The sequence below is a fragment of the Vicugna pacos genome, chromosome 12 (assembly GCF_048564905.1).
Source record: "Vicugna pacos chromosome 12, VicPac4, whole genome shotgun sequence".
NCBI classification, from domain to species: Eukaryota; Metazoa; Chordata; class Mammalia; order Artiodactyla; family Camelidae; genus Vicugna; species Vicugna pacos.
Window position 1 is genome coordinate 59,571,700 of NC_132998.1, and position 26,834 is coordinate 59,598,533.

General features: G+C 46.3%; 2 pseudogenes; both read right to left on the minus strand.

Moving 5' to 3' along the window:
* Window positions 1-16,293: 16,293 nt before the first annotated feature.
* On the minus strand, window positions 16,294-16,618 carry LOC102531710 (10 kDa heat shock protein, mitochondrial pseudogene; annotated as a pseudogene).
* A 2,034-nt stretch (window positions 16,619-18,652) lies between these two features.
* On the minus strand, window positions 18,653-19,368 carry LOC102534102 (protein transport protein Sec61 subunit alpha pseudogene; annotated as a pseudogene).
* Between the last annotated feature and the right edge of the window lie 7,466 nt (window positions 19,369-26,834).

Here is a 26,834-nt window from a genome sequence, read left to right on the forward strand (position 1 = left end):
GATACATACAAGGAATATTGCAAAGAATATTTTGAGAGCTACAACACCTTGATTACTACCATAAAAGATTCTCACTGTATTGACATTTTCACTACGCAAAATTAAGTGAACAGGAACAAACATTTACTGGAGGCAAAGTTAAGCACTTCACACACATTATGGTAGGGAGTCACCATCTCTTAATTCAAAGACAGACTTGGATTCAAATCCTGACAGTGATCTTCCTAAATCAGTTCATCCCTCCAAGCTTCTCTTACCTCATCTGCAAAATGGTGCTATTATTATTTCACAGAGCCGGTGAGACGATTAATCAGGCAGCACGATGACTAACAAACAGGAATCACTGTTACGTCCCTTTACCTTTCTCCACGCTCCTTGTAATAACCTCATGTTATAGGAATTATTAACTCCATTTTACAGATGAGGATATCGAGTCACAGGTTAAGTAGTGAGTTTACGGTCACACAGCTAATAATCGTCAGTACCTAGCTCTGCTCATGCCCTAAAACTTGACATGTTATTTCACTAGTTATTTTACTCTCTCATACTTGGAAAGTTAGAATTTTTTTTCAAATTATACCCATTATACATTAAATTTTCATACAACAACAAAGACTTTTCCAAATACCAAAATAACCCATAATTCTCAGTTGCAGTTTCAGAGGTCAAAGACCTGAAAACAGCCTATCTTCAAATTCAGTAACAAATGGAGGACACATTCCAGACTGCAAAGTGAACTATCCAAATTATTTTTTACTGGCACTCATTTATTCAGGAAATGACTTCTAAATGCATACTGACAAGAGTGAGTGAGGAAGCAAATGCACCAGACATACCACAGAAGTTGAAATATGGTGTATGCAGAAAAGAAAAAGAAATTTTCACAACACTTAGTCTTCCAAGGATTCTGCAAATCTTTTATTATTGCTATGTGAGCCAGTCTTGAACACAGGGTGAGGAACTGATCCAGGCTCAGCCACTAGATTGTTGCGGAAACTCAAACCATTTAATTTCTCAGTGCCTCCATTCAACTAAACAATCAGAGTTGGGCTTGAGTCACTGAACCACAGAACTGAAGGCAACTGAAGCAATTAGTTCCACCCAAGGCACCCAGGCAGTTCGCCCAATTTCTGCTTTAACACCTGCAGCGACACGGAGTTCAATTATCTTCCCTCTTCAAAGAAGTGACATATAGTTAATATTCTTAAGAATTCTGCAGATTCTTTTGTGACTCAGTCACAAAAGTCTTCATTGTGGGTAATTTTACTATGGGTTCCAGTTCCATCTCTAAGCTCTTTTCAAACATACGCAACTTTAAGGACTACTGCTGGTTAAACCCCTTATGCAAATATAGGGCCTGGTAATTTAAAGGGACAACCACAGGGTATGAGATACCCTTAACAGGCAACTGTGCACCTCCTGAGCTCTTGTTTTAATTGTGAAGTTCAACTAATAAAAGCCACTAGGTCACACTACTTGGTGAAGTAAAAATTTATTTAGATGTAGGTACTTGAACTGGATAAAGTGATGCTGAAGCAGCAATAACTGACATTTAAATACCTCCTTCTGAGTACTCATATTTTACATTCATTCATCTCTGCCTCCAACCTCATTCACCCAGGGTCAGTTCTATGCTACTGCTAGAAAATAATGATGATGATGCATGTAAACCTGTTTCAAAGACTTGGCATCTTTTTTAACTTATTTGATCCTCATAGCAGCAACATAAAGCAGGTACCATTCTTATCCCGATTTAAGTTACTGAGTCACTGAGAAGACAAAGTAGCAAGAGTAACACAGTCACACACCCGGTCACAGAGTTAGCAAGCGGTGGAGCCAGGATTTGAACCCAGGCAGTCCAGCTCTAGCATTTAACAACTTAAGCTCTGTAACTGCTTGTCTATCACTTTGATAAATTATGTTCTCTTCACACCAGAAAAATGACCCCACCCTCACCTTACACATAAAGATCAGGTATTTATCCTTAGTGTCAATGCTGGCCTAGACTACTTAAAACATTTCATGTGGCCATAATTTCATGTCCATTTCCACAAACTAGTCTTATATGTGGAAGGTGCACAATAAGCACAAAATACATATTTGTGAATATCTATTAAATGAATTAAATCTTTCCCAATTCCTTCAGCATCCCAAAGGTAATCTTTCCCTCCTCTGAATCCTTCCCTCCCTTCCCTCAGCATTTTGTGCTTTCTTCCAACACATCTTTTTCTACACTTTCCACTGTGGTAGCCAGCCGCCAAGATGGCCCCCAATGATCCTCACCTCCTGGCAGTCACATCCTTGTGTAGTCCCTTCCTATAAAGTGTGACCAACAGAATGCTAGAGAAAGGATGGTATGGAACTTCTGAAGCTAAGTGATAAAAGACAACGCAGCTTGGTCTCTTGAATTGCTTGCTCAGGGGGAAGCCAGAGGCCATGCCATGAGGGCACTCAAGTAGCTCTATGGAGGGGCCAACATGGAGAGGAACGGAGACCTCCTACCAATAGCCTGCACCATCTTGCCAGCCACGTGAGTAGCCACCTTGGAAGTGGATCTGCCAACCTAAGTCAAGCCTTCAGACGACTGCTATCCCAGCTGACATGTTACTGCAATCTCCTGAGAGACCCTGAGCCTAAAACCACTCAGCCTAGCTGCTCCTGAACTGCTGACTCATATAAACTGTGAGAGATAATAAATGTTTATTGCCATCTTAAGTACTAACTTTTAGGGTAATGTGTTACACAGCAAGAGATGGCAGGGGATAGCTAATGGTATTCTCTAAAACTATAAGCTACTTACGAGTAGAGACTATTTCTTTGATTCTCAAAACTCCATTAAAGCCTTAGAAATAAAAAGTGCCTATATTTGTTGAATTGTGTCAGTGGACTATTCCCCTTTGTCCATTGTTCCTCTTCTTCCAAAATGTATCCATTTATAAACTGTTTCCTACACCGAAAGTACTTCATCTTTACTCTATCAATGTGCTCCCTTTTCTCTTTCAAAGACCCTCTGAAATATACTTCTGAGCATCTACTATGTCCCAGAACTGCTCCTGAAGCTGGGAATGAAAAACAAATAACCCTGTCCTTATGGAGTTTATGGTCCAGCATATTCCCCTGCCATCATGGTCTCTCTAAACATAATACGACAATCTTTGCTAATATGACTTCAAAATTCTAGTTTCTCCTTTGTAAAAATTAGGTATTCAAAAATGATTTTCCCCCTTTCATTGTCTACTTAATTGGCCATATGTCTGCATATGCTTTTCTTTTACACTTAAATATTTAAGCTGCTGCCTTGAGACAAGTCCATACCTGTTTAACTACTTTGCGCCCCACATAGAATCTGTATGTATCAATGGCCTCCATTTTTACTGAATATTTCCATGAGCCACAGTTTTTAGCAAATATCATCACATTTAAAAGTATAAAATAAATACTATTTGATAAAAACAGCCTTTATTTATTATCCAAGCCCTAACAACTCTCAATCAAATATGAAAAATTTATTTTACAGAAAGTAGTTTGTAACAGAAGCAGCAAAATGATATATGTAGGTGGAACTTTCTCACCTCGTATATTTAGTACTTCTACAAAACAAAGTGTTCAAAAAAAAAAAAAAACAAGCTTGCTACACTTTAAAGTGAGAGATTCAAGTCCTGGCTCTGTCAATAACTGTGTAACCTCAGACAAATTATTCAACTACCCTGAGCCTCAGTTTCCATATCCTAAGGTGGAGGCAAAATCTACTTCATAGGGTTATTGTGAGTATTAAGCAATGCATTAAAAGCCTAGTTTGATGCCTGTTACATAGAGGACATCCAGGAAGGTCAGTTTCTTTCCCCTTCCCTGGAGCATGTACCTATGGTCGGAAGATTTGTCAGGAAATCTTTCCAAGCTCAATTTCTTCTGTTTGGAATGATCTTCCTCTCTTTCATCTAATGAGTTAAGATTCAGCTCAAACACCACCTTCTCCTATAAGTCCAAAGGAAAAGTTTCCTTCATTCTCTCATATAGTTTTGGGTTTGTACTTGGAGTTCATGTCAGTGTGTTACAATTACCTGTCACTTTCTGCCCATCCCACAAGACTATGAGCTCCTCATGAGCAGGGAACATATATCTCACTTATCTTCTGAACCTCAGCTTTTAGAAAAACACCTGGCAGGTTATAGGCACGAAACAAAGAAATTTACTAGATAAATGAATGAATAAATGAATGAAGTCGTTACTTAAGTAGTACCCATAATCACTACTGGGTGACTTGACCAAGCTTTATGCTTTTGCCCTTTATGGGCTGAGATGCTGTTCTGCACTTCTTTTGAATCCCTTCCTCATAGCACTAAGGACATGGAAAGTCTGCAATAAATACTTCTGGATTACGGGATACATATTACTCTTTCATCTCACATGATTTCACTCTAAATTAAAAAAAAATGTATCCTAACAGATGAGTTTTTTGGAGGCCTTTTAAAACAGGAGCTCTTCTTAACCGTTATTGCCAAAGAACTGAAGCAAATGCTAGAACTACACTACAGCCAGTTTTTCTTTGCATGTATTTTTGAAAAAAACAGTGATGGTTTGCTTCTTTCTAAATCATTTCATTAAGAAATTAAGTATCATAAAGCCCTTTGATTCACCATGAAAAATGCAAACGATGCTAGGCAAAAACTTCAGTAACTTTCAGCCAAAGGTTCCCCACCCTACAGTCATAGGGCTGTGGGCCAGCTGGCTGTACCACCTCACCCCTGGGAGATGGCTGCTTTTCAACAGTAAAATTGCATAAGCGAAATGTGGAAGTTTTAGGGGTCTTCAGAAGAGAGACATAAATTTAACTTCGTATTGATAATAAAGATTCTGTTAACAGGTTTTTGCTTCAGAAAGAAAAGACCTTGGTAAGATCTCAAAAACTGGCAACTTTGGGGACATTTCAGACATCTTATGGATTTTCAAGTATGTAAAAATACATGAAGCTAGGGGTAATTTCACTACTACATTTAAGTGACACACTTCTGATTCCTGTATACACACACCTCATGACAAGTATAGGCTGATAAGCAGTTAACTGTCCACCAAACTGCCCTTTAGTTATGCTACACAACAGGGAGAAAACAGAAATCCTGACAAAGCCAAGCGGGCCAGTGCTTACACACACGTAGTCTACCATGATTCTCAACATCATATAAGCAAACATTTCTTGGGCCCTTTACTAAGGTGTCAAGCGCTGTGTCAAACATTTTATGTGAAATATTTCATTTCATAATTACAACGACCCTGTGTGACAAATACTTGTATCATTCCCAATTTTCAGATAAGGAAACTGAGGCCCAAAATTACACAGGTAGCAAATGGCAGGCTTGAGAGTCTGACTCGAAAGCTCCAGCCCCAGCAACCACAGAGGATCAATGCACTTGCATTTTTGCCAGGGTGGGGGATGTAACCAAAGTGTCCTGACAGATAGGCACTTTGTTAGACAGTCAAGTTCTTGGCCGTCAAGTTTCAAATCTGCCAGATTCCTTACACCTGGCGGCATTCGGGTTGCTACACAAGCATCAACAAGTCCAGGTGAGACTCCTTTACCTGGGAATCCTGGGATTGCACACGGATCCTGAGGGTTTGCACAAGATCCCAGAGAAAGCGCCCGGTCCCTGCAATCACTATACGCCCGGGGCGCAGAGGGGGCGGAACCTCGGTGCCCACCCACCGGCGCAGCCCGACGCCGCGGCTCACAGGTGCACCGCCGCGCCCCGCGCCGCCCGCCGAGGCTCTGCGACCCTAGCCCGAAGGAGCAAGGAGCGGGGCGGGGGCGGGGGCCGGGAGGGGACCGGGACGCGAGGCCGGCCCCGCGGGACCACCGAGGGCGCGCGCGCGCAGCGTGGTCGCGAGGAGAAAGGATGCTCGGGGCGGGGCGGGGCCGCGGTGGGGGAGGGGTCCCTGCCCGGACTCTCACTCACCGCCTCGCTCTCCTCCCGGCCCGGGCTCAGCGGCGGTTCCCGCTCCGGCTCTCACAGCGCACGTCTCCTCCCGAGGCTCAGCGTCCAGCCGGGGCGCGCGGAGCTGGAGAGAAGTCGGAGAGAGCGGAGGGCGTGCAACGAGCGGAGCCGAGAGGGTAGGAAGGATGGGACGGTAGCTCTGGCCGCCGTCGCAGACACCACAGACACCGCCGCGGCCGGCTCCTCTCAGCCACGGAAGCTGCGGGCCCTCCCACCACACCCGCCTCCCGCCCCACACACCGCCCGCTGGAAGAGTGACGGCGGCGCTGGCCAATCAAAGGCTTCGCAGAGACCGAGACCGGCGGACTACGGGGAGGGCGGGGACTGGAAGGGTTGAAGGGAGGGGGAGGACGGCGGCGGGACTTCCTGTGACTGACGGCCCGGCGCAGCCAATGAGCAGCGGGGAGATGACCTCATTGCCGAGGGAAGTCTGGAACTGGCCGAGTGGCGGCGAGGAGGTGGGAGGAGGTCGGAGACCAGCCGGGGGCGGGGCGCTGAGGCCTTAAAGAGGCCGCAGCCCATTGGTCACCCAGTCTTGGGACGGGCAGTGGACCCAGTCAGACCTCGTCAAGTTGCCAAGGGGTCAATGCCGCGAGCTCTTACTGCAGTAATCCTCCCGACCCCATCAGGATCCTGCAAGGGGGCTGACGGGTCTCTGCCTGGGGCTTATAAATCTATTACTACACTTTCACGCTTCCCAAAAGAAGACACAATAAATTCCGTACTGGCCCGGAGCCCTGAATTCCCGTTACAGCCCCCGCCCCACCGAGGCCTGCCGTCTCGTCTCTCTGAGCCAGTTTCCCCAACGGTAGAAGGGAGGATACTGGCACCTACCTACAGCTCCTTACCTGCCTAGAATGTTGAGATCATTAACAGCGAAAGTGCTTTGGGCTTCGAGAAGGAAAGGCTGAATGAACCCTAAAGCTTGTATCAGGAGACTCCAGGAGGGAGGAGGATCTGTAAAAGTGAGGACGGCACTGGATGACTCCCGACGACTCTTGCAATTGTGAAATTCTAAAATGCTGATGTCCTGCTCTTTCCAGCATCCACTCTTGCAGCGAAGGGGTGTGTGTGTGTATGTGTGCGCGCGCGTGGGTCTCCTGCATTAGACCCAGAGGCCAACAACGTGGACTTGGTCCATGACTAAAACAAAGAGAAAATGCAGGCTACAAGGGAGAGAGTAATAAGTAAAGCAAGGTCCACTGTGGTGAGTGCCTTGGTGGAGGCAGGCCGTTTGCTTCCCCTCCCCCAGCAATGGGAGGGAGCCAAGAAAAGGCGAAATAACTCCAACTTGGCGGGGTGGAAAGGCGGGGAAGTGCTTTCCCGAAAGCTTCCTGGGGAGGGATGGTATCACCAGACAGGGTAAGGAGGGAGGAGTAACAGTAGCTACAGGAAGAAGGGGGCTAGCGCGTTCTCCCAGGTTTAGGAAGAAGCAGTGTGAAGGCACAAAAAGTGGAAAGAGGCAGCTCATTTTACATTCCAGAGTAAATTCTTACTATGCTCCCCTGTTCTCCCCCAAAAGTCTCCCCAGGCTGCCCTTTGGTGTAACTCTGAGGAAGGGCAGGCGAGGGCGCCTCTCCCGCTCGGTCGCTCGATCCAACAGCTGCAAAAGCCAAAGTGAGCCTTGATATTCCCAATTATTCATCTACACGTCAGCTTCAAGTTCAGTGTCCCAGCTGGGCATAGAATCTTGTAGTTCTGGCAGGATCCTTGTGGCCTCATAGTCACATACCTTCCCCCAAGGCAAGAATCCTTCCACAAAAGTCCTGATAAAGTTATTTATTTAACAAGTATTTCTGGAGGGGAGAAGACAAATAAGATAGTCACTGTCCTGGGGATGCTTTCACCAAACTGGGGGAAGTTGTCACATGCCGAGATGACCATCACATCAGGCAGAATATCCCAAGTGTCATGACCAACAAAGAGGGCCCAGAGGTACACCTCAGAGGCGAAAGTACTGCTGGTCAGAATTATTGGGGTGGGGCAGACTTCCTCAAGACAAGACCAGGCTGGAGCATTCCAGACAGGGTCCACCTAGACACAGCCTTCCTGAAACAGCCGGGGTGAGAAGAAAGCACAGTGTACGTTATTAGTCATGGGAAGAGTGATAGCCCACTCACCACCTCCCAAACAGGCTTGTTCTTTTTTAGAACATCTTAAATCATATATATATATATATATATATATATATATATATATATATAGTGTGTGTGTGTGTGTGTGTGTGTGTGTGTGTGACATATATGGTATGTATGGTATTTATACATATTTCTTATGGATGATCTGTCTCCCTCTAATCTCTAACCCTAAGTCCTAATGTCATCCCCAGAAGCCAAACAGAACACGGCTAATCCCACTGCGTCATGACAACACTCCAAATATTTGAAGATGACGCTTTTGCTCCCATTCCCCATCCCCCAAAACAACAGGGATTAAGGTTCTTTTTCTTGCCACCATTCCTCAGATGATGGCTTCCATAGCCTCACTATCATAATGGCTTCATGGGGACATCTTTGGTTTGTCAAAGTCTCTCAGGGACATGTGTTATTTTTGCTTTTCTTTCTTCTGGTAAGGGACCACTCATCCCCACTCTTGGTCTATAGGGCAGGCTTCCTTGGGGCTGACTTTACCACTCACCTTTCAGGGGAGAGGGGTCAGTGCACAGCCCAGTCCTGATCAATCAGCTCACTGCTCACCCCTCCCCACCACCGGCACCTGTAGGGACTGATTTAGAGACAGGCACGTGGCCCAAGGCAGTCCAAACAGAATGAGTCCTGGGCCCCTCGTTGGAACTACCAGAGGGAGAAGTTCTCAGTTCTCCTTGCAGTGAGGCTGCTGAAGTGTCCAGCTATTTGCTTGGAGTTGGAGGGAGACCACAGGAAAGAACCTGCTTGGCAATAAAGCCAATAATGAGAACGAACAAACTCCCAGGTCTGCAAGAACAAAAAAGGCCACAGCAGGTGATGACTGTATGAGAACCTGGATCCAGCTGTTTTTCTGGCTACTTGATTTGGTAGGTGTCTTAGGGGAGGGTCCTTAGAAACTGCCTGTAAGAGAGATCCAGTGAACGGGATTTCCTAAGGGAGGAAAAACCTATAAGGGTGGAAGTTGAGCAGGACAGGGAAAGGGAAGGAGCCAAGCAAGGCTCATCACTTGGCCTGATCACAGCAGAGAGCTCTGGAGCATAAACCACACCATGTCGTCATCCCACCATGGGGCAGCTGAGTGTGCCCCAGGATCCATCAGCCATTGGTAGTGAAGGGGTTAAGGTCACCAAAGCTACTCCCTTCAGCCGGGCAGTTCTCTGGAATTTGGGGCATCTGGGAACCCTTAGCTGCCCACACTCTCGGCAGCTGGGGGCCGCTGGGGGCCGGTGCGCTGGCCTGTTAAAGAGGTCTGGGAGGGGCACCGTTTGAGTCTAATGCTGGGGGCCAATTCATTCCCTTCCCACTTGGGTTTCTGTTCCTTAGAAACCAAAATGTGACTACCTAGAATACTCAAGTGTGATCTGACCACCACCGAGTACGGGGAGACCTCGGCCTTCCTTGATCTAACTCTGCATCCATTAGTACACTAGACAATCACATTAGCAAATTTAGTGGCTGTCCTGACCCTTTGGCTCAAGCTGACTTTATAACTGATCATTTCCACCCTCTTTCCTTTAATGCTCTTTCCCCACAGTGATACTAAGCCAAATCCACTCTTTCCTTTAATTAATTATTCAAGACATATATGGGACTTTAAGCTTAACCCTGCTAATTCTTAGCAGTACTTGTCATTTTGTCCATTTCCATCCTTTGCTGCAAGGTGCAGTGAACACAGGCTGATTTGATTGTCACCCATCTGCCACTTCTAACTGTATTGCTGTTGCTGAAAGAGGCACGCCCAATGACAGAAACCTCCAGCAAACCACCAGAGACTGATTTCCCCTCCTTCCAAGCTGGAAAATTTATTCCACCTGTGCTTTCTCTCGCTGTCTCTTTTCCTGGGGAATCTCTCCAAAGGTGTTTCCCGGGACTTGACCAGTCCTTCCTCAGCACATCTTGCTCTCTCCTGTTTCTTCTTAAGTCTTTGTTCTGTTTGGTCCCTCTGCCTAAATGGTTTCTCTTTTATCTTTTTTCGCATCCCAGCTCACATTCCACTTCCTCCAGGAAGCCCTCCACTGTTCCTCAAGCCTAAATTAATCTTCCCCTTAGCTCCTGGAGTGCCAAGCTCAATGCTAAGCATTCTGAGTGCATTGTCTTTTCTCACTCCTGTAGTATCCCTGAGGTGGGTGCTGTTACAATCCACATTGTTCGATGAGGAACCAAGACTGAGAGATGAATTAAGTAACTCACTATCACTAGCTAAAAACTGGTAAAGCCAGGTTACAGAGAGTAAAATTAGAACTCTGGCTGTAATTCAATAAACAATTTGTTGGCTACCCACAAGAAACTAGAGGAAATATTAGAAAGTGATATAGGCAATCCTTGCCCACGATTCAAGAACAGGGTCTATAAATGGCACCAGTATGAACAACGCTGTAAGGACAGTAGAAATGAAATAAGAGAAGGGAGAGCCCGTGTCTCGTAGAAAACCCAGTTAAGGACACATGAAGGAGTTTATGTTTGACAGGCCGGAATGAAGTGGGGCCCTGCACCTTAGGGAACACTGTGAGCAACAGCACGGAGGAAGGAATACATGGGGCATATTTGAGCAAGCGAGTTGTCTGGTTTGTTTGAGAGATAAGGCTTCAGGCCTTGGCTGAGGCCCTGTTGTAAAAAGTAAAGGATGCCAAGGCAAGGTGGGCATTGGGCTTTTGAAAAAAGGATCCGAACTGTGTCTTAAGAAGAGTTTCCTGGTAGTTAGTTGATGGGACTGGAAGGAGACTGAAATGGGGTTGCAGAGATAAGTTAGGAGACCACTCCTGTTGCCCAGCTGAGAGGAAATTAGGACCTACAAGGGTGCCAGCGATGGCCTTAGATTACTTTTTTCCCCTCTACTCTCCTAAAGATCATAACATCCTTGAGAAGTGTCAATCATTTTTTTAAAAATGTGCCCGTAACTGCTAAACTGCTAGCAATTTCTTGATATGTAATAAGTACTCAGCAAATGTTTTTGGAGTTGAATTGAATGCACGAGCAGGGTGATAAATATAGTTTTATAGGAACTCAGGCCATGCCTGCAACCATCTTCAGTATTACCCAGGAACAAAACTAAGCGAGTTTTTTATTCAGCACCTAATATATACATCACCCTCTCATTCATTCTCCTAGTGGTAGGTACTGACATTGTTTCCATCTTACAGAGCAGAAAAACTGAGGGCCAAGCAAGCAGGGTCACCAACCTTCCCAGTGTGCAGGGACGGAGAGGTTGGGCTGCAGGACTTTCAGTGCTAAAACCGGAACAGCCCCAGGCAAATCCAGAAGGTTTGTCGCCCTACCAAGAAACCTTGCTCCACATTACACAGCCAGGGTTTAAACACAAGTCTGACCAGCTCAAACCACTCCCCCCCGACCACGGGATTTTATTTTGGCTTTCTGATCACTGCAGCCAATAAAAATATCTTATTTGGGTATTTGGGGAATAGAATCCAAACATACTCTTCTATTGAATTTGGCCCATGTATTTGGAGCCTACTTGAGACGGGTGCGTGGAGAGAGGGAGAGAATCACAAAATGGATGGGTTTTTGTCAGAGAAAAGGTACCCAGGGTGGGGAATGTGTTCCCTGGCCAACAACCTTACGGAGGCGGTCGGCTTTAAAAACTGTTCTTTGGCGCCACCCAGTGGTTAAGGGCTGTACACCTTTCCTTTCTCCCTAGATTAGAGAACAGGTAACGCTTATCAGTGTTTATCAATGGTGACAGGTGAAACCCAGCTGAAAGTACTTTCTTCTTGCGGAGCACAAAGATTTGGCTTTAAAAATACAAACTAGCAGAGCTCTTTCTCTCTCTTTTTTCCTTAAATGAAAGTTGGCCAGCCTGCCATAGTCTAGGGTGAGGAGAATCAGATACAAAATTTTAAATGGACACCAAAAAACCTCAATAATATCTCAAAAAAATCAAAATTAATGCCCCCCAAATCCCCATGATGAACAAAATATCAAAATTTAAAATACAGGACAGACAGGATGGATGCCTCACTTGCCTCACCCTAATCCCAAGAGTGCAGCTTTCTGTTCAAGGGGATTCCTGAAGGTGGCCCTCGAAACCTCACCGTGGATGGGAAAGTGGAAATGGTGCATTTCAAACTTTCCCACCAAAAGAACTTCATAGAAAAGAGAACACCCCTGCTAGGAGTAGCCAGAAGGCCTGCAGCAAGCAAGAAATTTCTTTAAGCCTCTTGTTTAGGCATATTTTGAATTTGACATCATAAAATATCCATTTTTGGTTTCATTCTATTGCCTTTTATTGAAGTATAGATACTTCAGAAGTGTACAGAGAAGTGCATCCAACATAACTACAGCTCAAAGGATTTTCACAAATGAGCACACACTTAACCAGCACCCAAATCAAGAAAGAGGACATGACAGGGACCCTAGAATCCCTCTCTTGGCCCCTCCGCTCATGACCATCCCAAGGTAGCTCTGACTTGATGTCTGACAGCACGGGTTAGTTCTGTCCGTTTTCGTTCTGTGCATAAATGGAATGATACAACCTAAAGTATTTTGAGTCTGACTTATTTTGCTCAAAATTCTGTCAGTGAGATTAGGCCATAATCTTCATGTGTGATTGTAGTCTGTCCATTCTCACTGCATGGTATAAATATATCATAATAAATTTGTATGTTCTGCTTATGTGGATTGTTTCAGGCTGGGCTGTTACTCATCATGCTGGCGTGAATTTTTAATGCATGTCTTTTGATTAACATACACATTTCTGTCGGGGGTGCACTTGCTGGGTCATAGGGAAGGCATATTCTTAGCTTTAGTATCTACTACTAGTTAGCTTTCTAGAGTAACTGGAGCAATTTTCACTCAGAGAGTTCCTGTTGCTTCACATCTTTGTCTAAGACTTAATATTCTTGATCCTTTTTATTTAATCTGGTCAAGTAGAGTGGTATCATACTGTTGTTGATTTGCATTTTCCTGGAGAATAATGAAGTTAAAAAACCTTTTTGCATATTTATCTGGCATTTTTTTAATGGTGCCTTTTGAAAAATAAGTTTTTAATTTTGATGAGGTCCAATTTATACTTTTTTTCTTATGTTTGTGCTTTTGATGTCATATCTAAGAACTCTTTGCCTAAGATCAAGGTCACAAAGATTTGCTCATACATTTTCTTCTAGAAGCTTTGGAGTTTTAGTTCTCACATGTGGGTCTATGATTCATTTTGAGCACATTTTTGCACATGGCATGAGGTGAGGGTTTACTTTTTTTTTTTTTAACGTATCCAATTATCCTTGCACCATTTGTTGACAAGACCATCCTTTCCCCCAGCAGCATTACTGAGCAGCTGATTGTATCCCTCCTGAGGGCTGATCCACTGCTCGGTTTCAGTTATGTGCATAATAAATACATTTCCTCACTGTTCAAGCTCATTCAAGTTTTGTGTTGTTATCAGAAGCCAGAAGCAATCTAACGGTGTCCGTGTTGCCAGGGGATGGGACCCAGAAGGTCAAGGGAACGTTAGCCCAGTAGACCTTTTGGAGAATAACCCACACCTGCTCCTCAGAAACCCTTCTCAGTCCATGTGATTTCAGTGGATGGGAGCTCTGCCCCTTACCTCAAGAAGGCCATGCAATCCAATTCTGACCAAAAGACTGCATACCCCTGGAACAGGGATGCAACAAAACCGGGTCAGGCCGAGTGCTCCCTGGGATTTTTGCCGCAGTTAAGAAAAGCTGCTCTCTTCTCTAACTTCATAAACTGTAAGACAATGTAGGCTTAGAGCTGCCAGTGGCCATCTCGCTGTCCGGTGGCAGGAGAAGACTTAGAGTGAAACCCAATAATGACAGCAGGACCAAAACGTGGAGAGAAAGAGGCAGGGTCCTCACGACATCATCCACCCCTCTGGGTGAGCCACGCTCCACGCCCTCTGCATCTGGGGGCAAATCACAAAGCGGAGGTGGTAAGGACCCCTGCAACCAGCGGGAGCTCTGAGAGTTTCTGAGAAGTATGCGGGTTATTCCCCAGAAAGTCGCCCGGGCTGCTCCGAGTCAGGGGGTCAGGTTGTGCTGGTCTCTCCCTGCAGGGTCCTACCAGACTAGAACTGGTTCTGAAGTGCTGTTTTCTGGGCCCGCAGGTGCTGCTATTGCACCGATTCATTCCGAAGTGATTATTTTTTTTCTTGCTCAAATGGACAGGGATAGGAATTCCTCTGCCGCTCCCCAAGTCTCAGAAAGCTAGCATGCGGTAAAACCAGCAGCCGTATAAAGGATGATTAGAGTCACGCTGAACGATCGTAGGACCTTGACGGTACCAACTCCCTACAGGTGAACCAGGTGCCTGCCTGGGGAGAGCGGCAACAAAGCAGCCACTTCACAAGGCAGGGCACCTTGGTGGCAAGGCACGAGTGGTTCTAAGCCTGGCTCTGCCTTGCTAGTCAGGTGAGCTCAGGTAATTTACTGAGTGTCCCCGAGTGTCAGTCTTGTGTGTGAAATTCAGGCTACACATGCCCATGGGAACAGCCCTCAGCCTCTGCCTGACTACGAGGCCAGGCTTCCCGTGACTCGTAGTGGAGAACGAATGTTCTCTCAGGTCCCGCGTCTTCACTGTCCACCTGTGCCCCTCACTCCCAGCGCCGCTGGGGGCCACCTTGGTGTGGGTCAGAGCCTGGGCTCCTGGGCTTGGTCCCTGCAAAGCACGCTGCCTGCTTCCCAGCAGCCCTGGGCCAGAGCCTCTTGATTCTCTTTCTCATTGTGTCTATCTCCCTGCACCCCAGTGTCCACCTTTACTGAAGGGCTGGGGTGATTAAAGAGAGTTTCAATAAAGAACTTAAAGCTGTGGCCTAAATCTGATGGTGGCAAGATGGAGAAAACCAGAGTTACTGGCATTCCTTTTAGGAGAAGCACTGTTTATTTGTTCAGGAAAAAAAATTCCTTGCTAGACCCAGAGGGGAGAGGAGAACCCCCACCCCTGGAAGAACAGAGGGCACCCAGAATTCTCCCAAGTGCCTGGGGCAAGGAATTTTCAGGTTACACTGCAATGCGGTGGCAGTGGGAAAAGCGAGGGTCCTGGGTGTGACACCCTCCTTGACTCTCCAGTGATGGTCGTGTCCACTGAAAGAAAAAGGCACAACATAAAAGTTGTGAGAGACATTTTATTTGAGGACTTTACTGAGAACTATAGCCAGGGAGGCAGTCACTCAGATGGCTCTGAGGAACTGCTCTGAAGAGATAAGGGAGGAACCAGGGTATAGATGAACTTCTAACATGTAGTGAAGCATAAAAATATTGCTGCTAATCACAAAGAAAAATCATCTCATGTTAATGATTTTGGTGCTTTTCTATGTGTGGGAGGATGCAAGAATCTGGGGTCACTGAAAATTTTCCTTAGATGTGTCTCTTAACTATCTCGGGGCCAGTATATCCAAAGCACAGGATGCTTCCTGTTTTCTGCATCCTGAATTTCCCTCGGGGTGCACTGTCCTGGCTGCTGTGGCTCATGGCTTGATCCCTGTAGAACCGGAATGGCGGGCAACATTTTTTTCTTTACAATCACATTCCTGAGAAGCTGAGGTGAGTGGTTGCTTTGTGAAGCTGGGGCAAGGGCTGTCCTTGCCTCCTGAGAATTTACCTCAAACTTCCAGAGACCCCAGGGACCCCCTGGGTTAGGAGGTTTTGTTCCAGAGTCCCAGGGGGAGAGAATCCTCCCAAGAGGGTCCCCATCAGGGGCACCTCTAGCTTCTAATCTCACTCCCCATCCTCATGTCGAAAAGTTAATCAATGGTCAATCTGAGAAAGAACTGGAGGGTTTTATAACCTGAGGATCATAACCCAGGAGACAGCCTTTCAGAAAGCCCTGTTCCAAAGGACTGTTCCAAAGAGGTAAGGGTTGAGGGGAGGCCAGTATACATGTGATTTTGGCAAAGGGGGTGCATGCAGTCAAACACACATCTTGGCTGAAGGTTACTGCTCACTATCCACAAGGAACAGATAGCTTAGTCAATGGTTTTACTGCTTTTTTTTTCACTTACATATTTTTATTTGCAAATATTTCTATCAGTACAGTGAAACCAAATTTTAGAGACACTTGATGTCATTGGTTTGGATATCATTCCTTTATTATAAAAGAGAGACGTAGAAATTATTTACATGATGAAAAGATGTCAGCACTTCAGTGGAATGGGCGGCTACACGTGATGCCATTTCAAAAGTGACTTTTCAGTCCACATATTTTCCAAGACTGTCACCATCTCTAAAAAAGAAATAATCCTTGTCGTCTAGAACCACTTTGCTGCCTCCGTATTCTGAGAGAAGAACTTTATCTCCAACGTTCACGCTCACGGGTTGACTGTCCTCACCCTTCCTTTGGAGCCCATCCAGCAACTGCTCCTGCTGCCTGCAGTGCTCCTCCTTGAGACTTTTCTGGAAGCATAATGCCTCCTTTGCTTACAGTTTCGGCTGCAGTCCTTTTGACTAATACAGGGTCAAAGAGGGGAAGAAACTTTCTGAACGCCTGTCCCGCCGTGACTCCAGCCACCGCAGTTCAGATTCTGCTCTCCAGCCGCTGCCGCTAGGAGCTTCGTGCTTTTCTTCCTAAGTGTGGGAAGATGACAGAAACTGGGCTCATCACATTTTCTCCTGAAAATATCTAATCATCTGAGGGCTGGTTCTGCCAGTTTTCCCAGAACACAGAACTGCCTCATCTTGATCTCCGCCCTGAACTCCTTTCAGGGTGTAGTGAAGGTCATACTGAATCAGGTCAGCAACTGATGACCTGATTCCTGTAGAACCAGATGGTGGGCAACACTCTTCATTTTTTTAATTTGTATTTTTTAATTTATTATTTTTCCATCTTTTTTGAGGGGGAGGCAATTAGGCTATTCATCTTTTTAATGGAGGTGCTGGGGTTGAACCCAGGACCTCAGGCGTGCTAGGTGTGCGCTACCACTGAGCTGTACCTCCCCCTACATCCTTTATTTTACAATCCCCTCCCTTTAGGTACTCATTTCAACCAGGTTTTGGGAGGCATTTCCTGATCTATTTATACCAAGATGCTAGGAGTGCTCATTCCCAGGTCAGACAAGGATTTGGTTGACATTCACTGTGTTATTACTGGTCTAGGCACTGTTAACAGTAACCAAAAGCCTCTGGACCGTCTGTCTCACTAGTTTGTTATGGTCCAGGAAATGGTTCCCTCTTGTTGCTTCTTCCCAGACCTAGAGTTACACTATTACGGTCATTATCTTATAGAACTATAGATTTGGTCAATCACTTCAAGTCTTCGAGTCCACTATTTTATTGGAGGCTCTGTCACACATTTGGCAATGCAAGAAACAATAACCTTGTAAAACAGGCAGAATGCAAGTAATATAGCCGGCAACATGAATAAGGTCATAAGGAGATAATGTTGTCGTCTAAGGAGTCACACGGCTGGTGCCAGAAGAAGAAAAATTGATCTGTATGGTTGAGCAGGTATTTCTGCCATTGGGGAGGTCTGGTTAACACCAAGGAAGAGGCACGATGCACACTAGAGGGGAAGGAGGAGGCCCAAACGAGCAGAGAACATTTTTATGTTTAAATTTTTCTTGTCTTGCCTTAAAATATGAATTTTATTTCATCACCCAGAGTCTGTCCCCTCTTAAAAGGCTTGCTTTTCCCAACTTGCCCTGAAGCAAGTCCCCATCCATCTTTTAGGAAACTCTTGGGAGATGCATGCCCCTCCTTCCAGCAGCAGACTTCTCCAAGTCTGAGTTGGTCCATAGTAGGTGCTCAGTAAATATTTGACGACTGATGGAATAAATAACAGTGAGCATTTGTTATGAGGGAGGGTATAGCTCAAATGGTAGGGCGCATGCTTAGCGTGCATAAGGACCTGGGTTCAATCCCCAGTACCTCCTCCAAAAATAAATAAACCTAATTACCTCCCCCTGCCAAAATTAAATAATTAAATAATAAATAAATAAAACATTTTTTTTTAAAAAGTAAGCGTTTGTTGCCAGCAGCCTGCAGAGCACTCTGGGGAGGGAAGGGGGTTGGAGGGCTCTAAGGATGTCCTGGAACAGGCAGATACCATTCAAGTCAGGTCACTGCTTAGCTTTCAGCCCAACTGTGTGAGGGTATAGTTTGTGGAGGAAACTTCTGAAGCAAACACACACACTCCTTCCAAGATCAAACCTTAATTATTTTTTGTATTTTGGCAATTTGAACTGCATTTATTTTTAAACAAACAGGGAGGGTGGGAACATTGAGTGTTTTGAATGTTGTGTGCAAAACTGATACACATCACCATCCCACCGTCACAACTAAACCTGGTGGGGCAGGTAGGCTGGTTCCCAGCATCACAGGCAACACCGCATGTATGTTTTGTAATGAATGATGTAAACTTCGGTTTTAAGGCAGCTGGCACTCATGCTGCACACAGGCTCAGTTCCGTGCCCATTTCAGAAACGGGACAGTTAACACTTGAAAGCAAACTATAAGAGCAAAGAAGGGGAACCAGCATTATTTGACAAAAAGAATATTTTGTCAAAATATTTTCCCTTTCACACATACACAAAAGGAATACGGGATGGAACATTTAGAAAAACAAAGCACCCACCCTGCCAACTTCAGCCTGTTCCTTGACAAGTATTTCGAAATACTGATAAATAAGAGTGACTGCAAGCAGAATTCCAGTGCCAGAGCCCACGGCCCCGAGGAAGTCAGCCAACACCGACAGGACGCCCATGGACAAGCCCCTGAACGCGGCCGCCGTGGGGGGGTACCTATTAAGCTCATGAACCATAGAAGTACCCCTGTGGCCCCTCATTACCATTTGCTGTTCAGTTACATCTTTGGCGGAGGAACCAGACACCTCTATCCACATCTTAGGAAACAACACACACGACCCCAACATGAAGATGATGTAAACGGCCACTTGGACACGGTCCTCCAATGTGGCACCCATGGACTCAGGAGGGGAATGACAGTAACAATGGCCCCCACTGGGTAGGAACGAGCAGGTCCTCCCCCACTGACACAGGCCCACTGTCCTCATAAATTGACTAAAAAGTTGCCACTAAATCGAACCGATAGCATCTGAGAAATGATCTAGAGGTTGACAGCAGGGCCAACTGGAGGAGAACAGGAATGTGGACGGTGTAGACGAGCTTGCTGGGGTCGCTGCTGGACAGTCCTCAATACCCGGCAGAATTAGCAAGCAAGTCAGCACGAAATCCCTGAAAATACAGCAAACACAAAAACTGTGGCAGTGAGGTTCATGAGACTGGGTAAATTCTGACGATAGAAAGCCTCCCTTAAAGTGGTAAGATACAGCAGGAGGCGAGGTTCCAGCCCATAGCAGGAGCCCAGCGCCCGCCAGCTCCGTGCACGCACCCGCCTGGCACTTAAGCGAGCCCCAGCCGGGGTCAGCACTGACAGAGTGAACGAGGTGCTGCATCTGCCCCTCCTCGAAAAGGGGAGACACTGTGTGACCAAGTGTGTCCTAGGACGAGAAGTGAGAGTGTCTCAGGCACCAAATGCTGCGACATCGCTGTCCTTTGTCCTCAGATTGGCAAACGCTTCCTTAGCCCGTGCCACCCCCCAGGCACAACTCTGACCTCTTGACTTTACACATTAAATCATTAGTCCTCATGTGAGTTGTAGGAAATGGAGGCGCAGGCAGGCTCAGTTATTGAGTGAGGTCACACAGGTAGTGATGGAAGAGCTGTGATTGGAACCCACACCACCTGGCACAGCCGTCCGGCCTCCAAGCAACAGTGCTGGGCCGCATGGTCTGTGGCTGGTTAGCTCTCTGTGGGTCAGGGGCTAACCTCTACCAGTTATGGGCGCCACTCTTGGGCGGGCCAATTTTATGCCATTCCTTTCTCTACTCATTCAAAGAGTCTTTATTAAACACCTGTTATAAGCTGAGAACTCACTGATCTAGGTCCTTGGGTTTCATTAGTGAACAAAGACAAAAACCTCTATCATACGGAGCTTATATTTTATTTGGGGGAAAGGTGGTAGGTGGGGAAAGACAATGAATAATAAATGTTATACTTCTGGTCATGGTGGACTAGGAAAGTCATACCAATGTTCCCAGTAACAATAGCTTAAAAATCCGGACAACATATACTAAGTACCTTCTTAAAAGGGTAAAAGAGCTAAGAAGGAAGTAAGGAATTGCTGGGCCATGGTGGGTCTAGGAGATGCAATTCATTTCTTGACAAATACTGACTTATCCAGTCCTCATCACTGCCCTCTGAATTGTCCTATGAAAACAGTAGTGCCTGGTCCGGGGCCAGGGCTGGTATCAGGTTTGTGAAAGAAACTAGCTTGCTAGGCTCTGGGGCTTTATATACGCTATCTCATCTGAACCTCACAACATCTCTATGAAGTAAGTACTATTGCTTGCTGTTATTTCCGTAACTTTACAAATGAGAAAACAGAGAGTTTAAGCAACCTGCCCAGGATCACACAGCTAGTAAGTGGCAGAACAGGCTTTGAACCCAAGCTGTCTGAGTTCAGTCTGTAAACTAAGCCATGGTCCACACTACCTCTTGGTAAGTAGTACCTATTGTTTTTCTATTGGCTTTAGTAGAAAGATAACTCTGGTAGGAATGTTACTATTACTTTGTGTATGAATAAATGACTATATGATCTCTACTGAAATCTTGTTTTATGCAAAGATATTTAATTTCTGGTGTACAGCACAATACTCCCACCAGAAATTAACACAACATTGTGAACCAACTATACTTCAATAAAATAAAATGACAAAACATCTTAATAGCCCTGGACAAGCCATAAACCAGTCACAACAACTCTCCTGGCTTTGAGATTACTCTCATTTCTTCTGTGAGATTGGCAATTTCTCCTGCCTTAGATTGCATTATTTGGTCTACGATAGTCAAATCTTTTTATCCACATCTTAAGAACAAAGTGTACCACAACTTGTGCTCGGTTTTGCAAAGCACTTGCTGTTGCTTTGTAAGAAGAGTTGTCATCTCTCCAAAGAGAACTTTGTTTCACTGGCATCAGTTTCACTGCCTGTTGCTCCATATCCCTGTCTTTCTACATCATCACTTTTGAACCGACTGCTGAATTACAATATGATCTTTTTGAAGATATTTAAAGAGCACTAAATTCAGCACATGCAGTGCCAACAGTGCATCTAACTCAAAGTGAAGACAATATGGGCAGCTGTGCTCAGTTTCTCAAACTTGCAGCCAATAGTGTCTCCATCAGGACGCTGCCATCGATTGTCAGATACACTCCTAACATCAGAAATGTTGAAATGGGGGGGGATGTATGTCTTAAAATTAAATAGGGTAGTAAATACCTGTATTGATTAGAAATCTGAAAGAACGAGGAAGTGACAGAAAATTCCACCCAAGCTGACTTAAGCAAAAAGGATGTATTGAGCTACAGAAATCCAAAAGTCCTTGTGTTAATCCAGCTTCAGGTATGGCTGGATTCAGGACTCTCGGATATAATCAGGTCTCGGTTTCTCATCATTTCTTGCTCTTTCTTCTATAGGAATGGCTTCAGTCTCAGGTTTCACGTGGTAGCAGGCTGGAACCAGCCACTCTAACCCCCACATCCTCTCGGGTCTCAAGTCCAGTAAAAAGGAGTGAGCGCCTTTGTCCCAGAATTTTGAACCTAAGTCTCAGTGCCACTCATTGGCTCTGACATGTCACCTGCCTGGCCCTGGACCAATCCTCGTGGTTTTGGGGTCCGTTACTACTATACCCCAGGGCTGAGTTACCTTCCTGGAAGCCCGGGGGGTGCTGGGTCTCCAGAGGAAAATGAGGGCGCGAAAAGGGGTGCAAAAACAATGGGTGGTAGACTGTGGGGAATTAGGTGAGATGAGCCCCCCAGGGCAAGCCCCTCCCTAGGTGGCTTTGGCCTTGCTCCTCTGATGCTGTCTAGGGGAGGGAACTCTGCTGAGACCTACCAGCTCCATCTGAATCAGCCCTGCAGGCGGCTGCCCTCCCGAGCCGGCCAGCTGACATGACACTGACTCATCTGCTACGTGTGCTGGATGCTGCCTGGAAAGTTAATCAGCCTCTGAGGCAAGACATTCCTCCGGTGACGTAGGTTGGGGCCGTGAGTGGGTGGGAGTGAATGAAAAAGAGTGGGAGCAGCATGGCTCCTAAAGCGTTTATGAAGTGAAGAAGCACAGAGAGAAAGTGAGGGGGAGGTCAGGAGCAGCAGGAGAAGGCACCCCCCAGGGCTGTGGGTACTTTCTGCCAACAGGCGCATGCTGCCTGGTCCCTGGTCCCCCGTGCCCAGGAGCAGAGTGCCACCACCCCACCCCCTACCCTGCCCGGCAGCCCTCCTCCAGCTCTGCCCATCCCTTTCCTTCAGTCCAAGTTGCAAGGAGCAGGATGGTGCGAGAGGCAGGTCGGGAGAGGAACAGAGGAGGGAAGCTCGGTTAGGAGGGGGTCCTGCAGCAGAGGAGGAGAGCAGATGCGGGAGACAGGGAGCAGCAGGCAGGGGGCTGCGCAGGAGTGCTTTTTACAACCACCCAGAAACAGGATGGAACTCAACACGAAGCACCTGCCCTCTGTCAGGTCCCCAACTAGGAGGTGAGGATGCAGAAATAAATAGGATGTCGTCCCCGCCTTCAGGGAGCACAGATTCTAGCCTGGGACACAATAAGAAACACGTTCATCACAATGGAATGTGGTGGTGGGGATCCGGGGTTTATTGAAGGAAGCTACCCCTGAGGCGGGAGTGAAGGAGGTCCCAGGTCAGGCCAGCCTTGACCCCGTCCAGAGGGCATGTGGGTGCATTGAGGGGGCGGGGGGCTCTGGACACAGCTGTGCTGCAGGATGGTTCCCCTTGAGCCCAGGGGACTGGCCTATTCTACTCCCCTTTCAGGCTTTGGCTGCAGGCAATGGGGGGTGGTGACCGCCCTGGCAGCCAAGGGCAATTCTCCACACAAGGGGACAGCTGGCAGCGTAGCTGTGAGCCCTTGGAGCCCTCAGGCCCAGCAGCTGGAGGATGGGTGCCCCAGCCTGGCAGTGACCTGGGGAGCTGGGGGTGGGGTGGGCAGCAGCATCTGCTCTGATAAGTGTTGTGCTGGATGTTTGGTGCAGGGCAGGTTAGGGGGCAGGAGGGAGCCAGCGGGTGGGGGGCTTCCTGGAGGAGAAGAACAGCTTCAGAAGTGACAAACAAAGGAAGGTCTGAAGGGTCAATATTACAAAAGTTGTAGGAGTGTGTGGCACTTTCTGGAAATGCTAAGCTATTTAAGTACGACACTGGGGATAGGGTAGAAATAGGAGGTGATGGGACAGAGGCCTGACAGGTGGGCAGAGCCCAGATCAGGAGCAGTCCTGTGTGTCATCATAAAAAATTGGGGATTACAGTTCTTTTTAAAAAGAACTGGACTCTCATTCCACCCCCCACCTCTAACCTTTCTGCAAACATTTATCCACCGTCACAGGGTGAGGCAGTCCTGTTCAGTTGGATGAAATCAGGGCCCAGTTGCTGCAGAACTGAAGCAGGCAAGAGGCCACCAGCAGGCAGATGGCCAAAGAGGGACAGACGGCCAAAGGGGGGCTGTCTCCGAGGGCTGAAAACTCAGGGGTTGGGACCAATTTGAAAGTGAAGTTGTTTCCTCCACACGGGCATTTTGGACGTAGAAAGAAAGTGTCATCAAAAGGGAGCCCCTAGAAGAGGAATGAGCGCAGAATTTGGAGTCAGAAAAGCAGGAGGCCTAGGCTTGGGGCCCAGCACCACCATGCCAGCTGGTCGACTCTGGGAAAGTCACCCAACTCTTCAAATCGCCGTTTCCACATCTGCATGGGGGATCAGATCTGTCCCATGTGGTCGGCTCAGATAAGGCATGTGTGTAAAAAAGGCTGTATAAATGTTAGTTTCTGTCATTTTGCCTCAAAAAAAAAAAAAAAGTCCACAGCCAGGAGAATCCCGAGGCAGGCTCATTTTACTCCAGTGACCATTTGGCACTGAGCAGGTTGGGGACTTACTGGATGACACAGCAAGTCAGCAGCAGAGCCAAGGTGTAAACTCATCCAAGTACTGGCTGCAGCATCGTCAGCAGAATCAGCTGAAACCCAGCTTCACACTGCAGTTCAGATATCCAAGGTGTTCCCAGGAAGTCCCTTTCAGCAAAAAGTGTTCAAGGTGGTTCCCAGCAGGCAGCCCCAATATCCTCCAAATGGTTGGCAAGATGTAGCTGAGTGAGGTTCCCAGGAGGCAGGGTGAAAAGGGAGACAGTTTGCCCTGAGGACAGAAGAAGAGATCACACATTTCTCAACACTCCTTGAGGCCACAGTCCTCCTACCCCCGCCAACCTTTCAAAACAGACTCATTGAGGTAAAAGTCACATACAACAAAACACATTCTTTTGAAGGGTACAATTCAATGGTTTTTAGTATGTTCACAGAGTGGTGCAACCATCACCACAATAAATTTTAGAATATTTTCATCACTCCAGAGAAGGATTCCCAATCATTAAGAGTCATTCCCTTCCCAGACCCCCACCCTCCTCCTAGCCCTAGACAATCACTAATCTACTTTACATCTCAATAGATATTGAGCATTTCATATCGATAGAATCATAAGGTAGATGGTCTTTGTGAGTGTTGGGAGCTGCTGGTGGGAAAAGCAGCAGTTGAAGTGGGCTTTGTTATTTCAGTGGGGATGTGTGGACCCTGGGGCATGAGAACCCAAGTAGCAGCACTTCATTTCCAGGGGAAAGTGAGCATGGCTGTTATAATAAGCGGGGCCGGTGGAGTTACTAGGATATCTGTCCTGCAGAGAATGCTGTGGCTAATTTTGATCACAGAGTCCCTAAAACCAAAATATATGAGCAGCCCACCCTCTAAGTTCCTCTTTGACTTGCACATCTGAAAAAACTTCAAGTCTGGTGAACAGAGCTCTGACTTTAGTCACTTGGCTCTCCTGGTGGGAGTGGGAGTTAAGGTGGATCAAGTAATAAATGGAGTTTGACTAGAATGACTTCACAATCGTTCCTGTGGCTCTCTGGGGCTATTTGTCTCCCTGCCCCCGATTATATAGCTGGAAGGGATATCCCCAGCCATTGGCGGAATTACTGTATCAGCTCTGGGACTGGCAGAGTAAGGGATCTGATGAGGAGAGAAGTCAAATGGAAACCCCTCCTTATTGAAGTGATAAGCCAAAAGCAATATTGCACCCCCTGGGGACTGAAGAGATTACTAGCGTCATCAAGGCCTTTGAGGTGCAGAGTGCTGATTTTGTCATATTCCCACTTCCCTCTCAGCCGGGCCAGTGTGGCAGGCGGGTGGGGGTGAGGGAAAGCCAGTGGATGACCATAAACTTAATGATGGGGTGACTCCCATTGCATCTGCTATTTCAGATGTGGTATTATTGCTGGGGAAACAAATACAGCCCCTGACACCTGGTGCACAGTTACTGATCCAGCAGATGCCTTTTCCTCCATTCCAAGAAGCAGAAGGGACCAGAAAGCCTGCTTTTATTTGTCAGGGTCATCTACTGTACCTTTACCATCTTGCCTGAGGACTTCATCATCTCTCTCTCTCTTTTTTTTTTTTTCACTTTTATTTTTTATTGAAGTGTAGTTGATTTACATTATTAGTTTCAGGTGAACAGCCAAGTGATTCAGTTATACATATACATACATATATATTTTTTCTTTTCAGATTATTTTCCATTATATGTTATTATAACAAATTGAATATAGTTCCCTGTGCTCTACAGTAGCTCCTTGTTTTCTTTTAATCTATTTTAATATAGTAATGTGTATCTGTTAATCCCCAAACTCTTAATTTATCCCTCCTCCACCCTTTCCCCTTTGGTAACCATAGTTTGTTTTTTACGTCAGTGAGTCTGTTTTTGGTTTGTAAATAGAATTTGTATCATTTTTTTAAGATTCCACATATAAGTGATATATGATACTTGTCTCTGTCTGGCATACTTCACTTAATATGAGAATCTCTAGGTCTATCCATGTTGCTGCAAATGGCATGATTTCATTCTTTTTTATTGCAGAGTAGTATTCCATTGCATATAAACACACCACATCGTTATCCATTCATCTGTCAGTGTAGTAATCGGCTGTAAGTCTCATTTTCCCAACCTGTAAACTTTGAAATGCCCAGGGCCGAGCCCTCACAGCTCCTCCTGTCACCATCACTTTCTCTGTGAGTTCATCCTGTGTCATCAGTTTAACTTCATAGCTGCAGGTGTGACCTCTCCCCGGAACTTCTGACTCACATCCAACTACTACCCAACATTTTCACTCAGATGTTAATAGGCATCTCACACGTAACGAATCCAAACGGAACTCTTCATTTCTCCTCCAAATCTTCTCCTCCCACAGTCTTCCCTAACTCAGGAAATGACAACTCCATTCTGCCAGTTGTTTGGGCCAAAAACCTAGGCATCATCCTTGCTTCTTTCTCTCGCACATTTCTCGTCCAGTCTTCAGCAAGTTGTCCTGACTCTATGTAATGTACAGGAACCCATCATTCCTCCCCACCCCCACCTCCCTGATCTAAGGTACCAGATTATATTTCAACTGGATTATTGCGATAGTATTATGTATTGGATGCTTCTGGTCACCCAGCTCACATTTCCCTCGGCCACCTCTGACTTCGACTCCAGTGCAGCAGACAGTTGTGCGTGAGGTCAGCTGATCTTGTGCAGGTGGTGTCTTGCCTTGAGCACGCACCTTGTGTCCGTTTGCTTTTTGCCCAAGATGTCAATGCCGTCAGAGCCCTCTGGGCGCCATAATAAGATTCACCTTG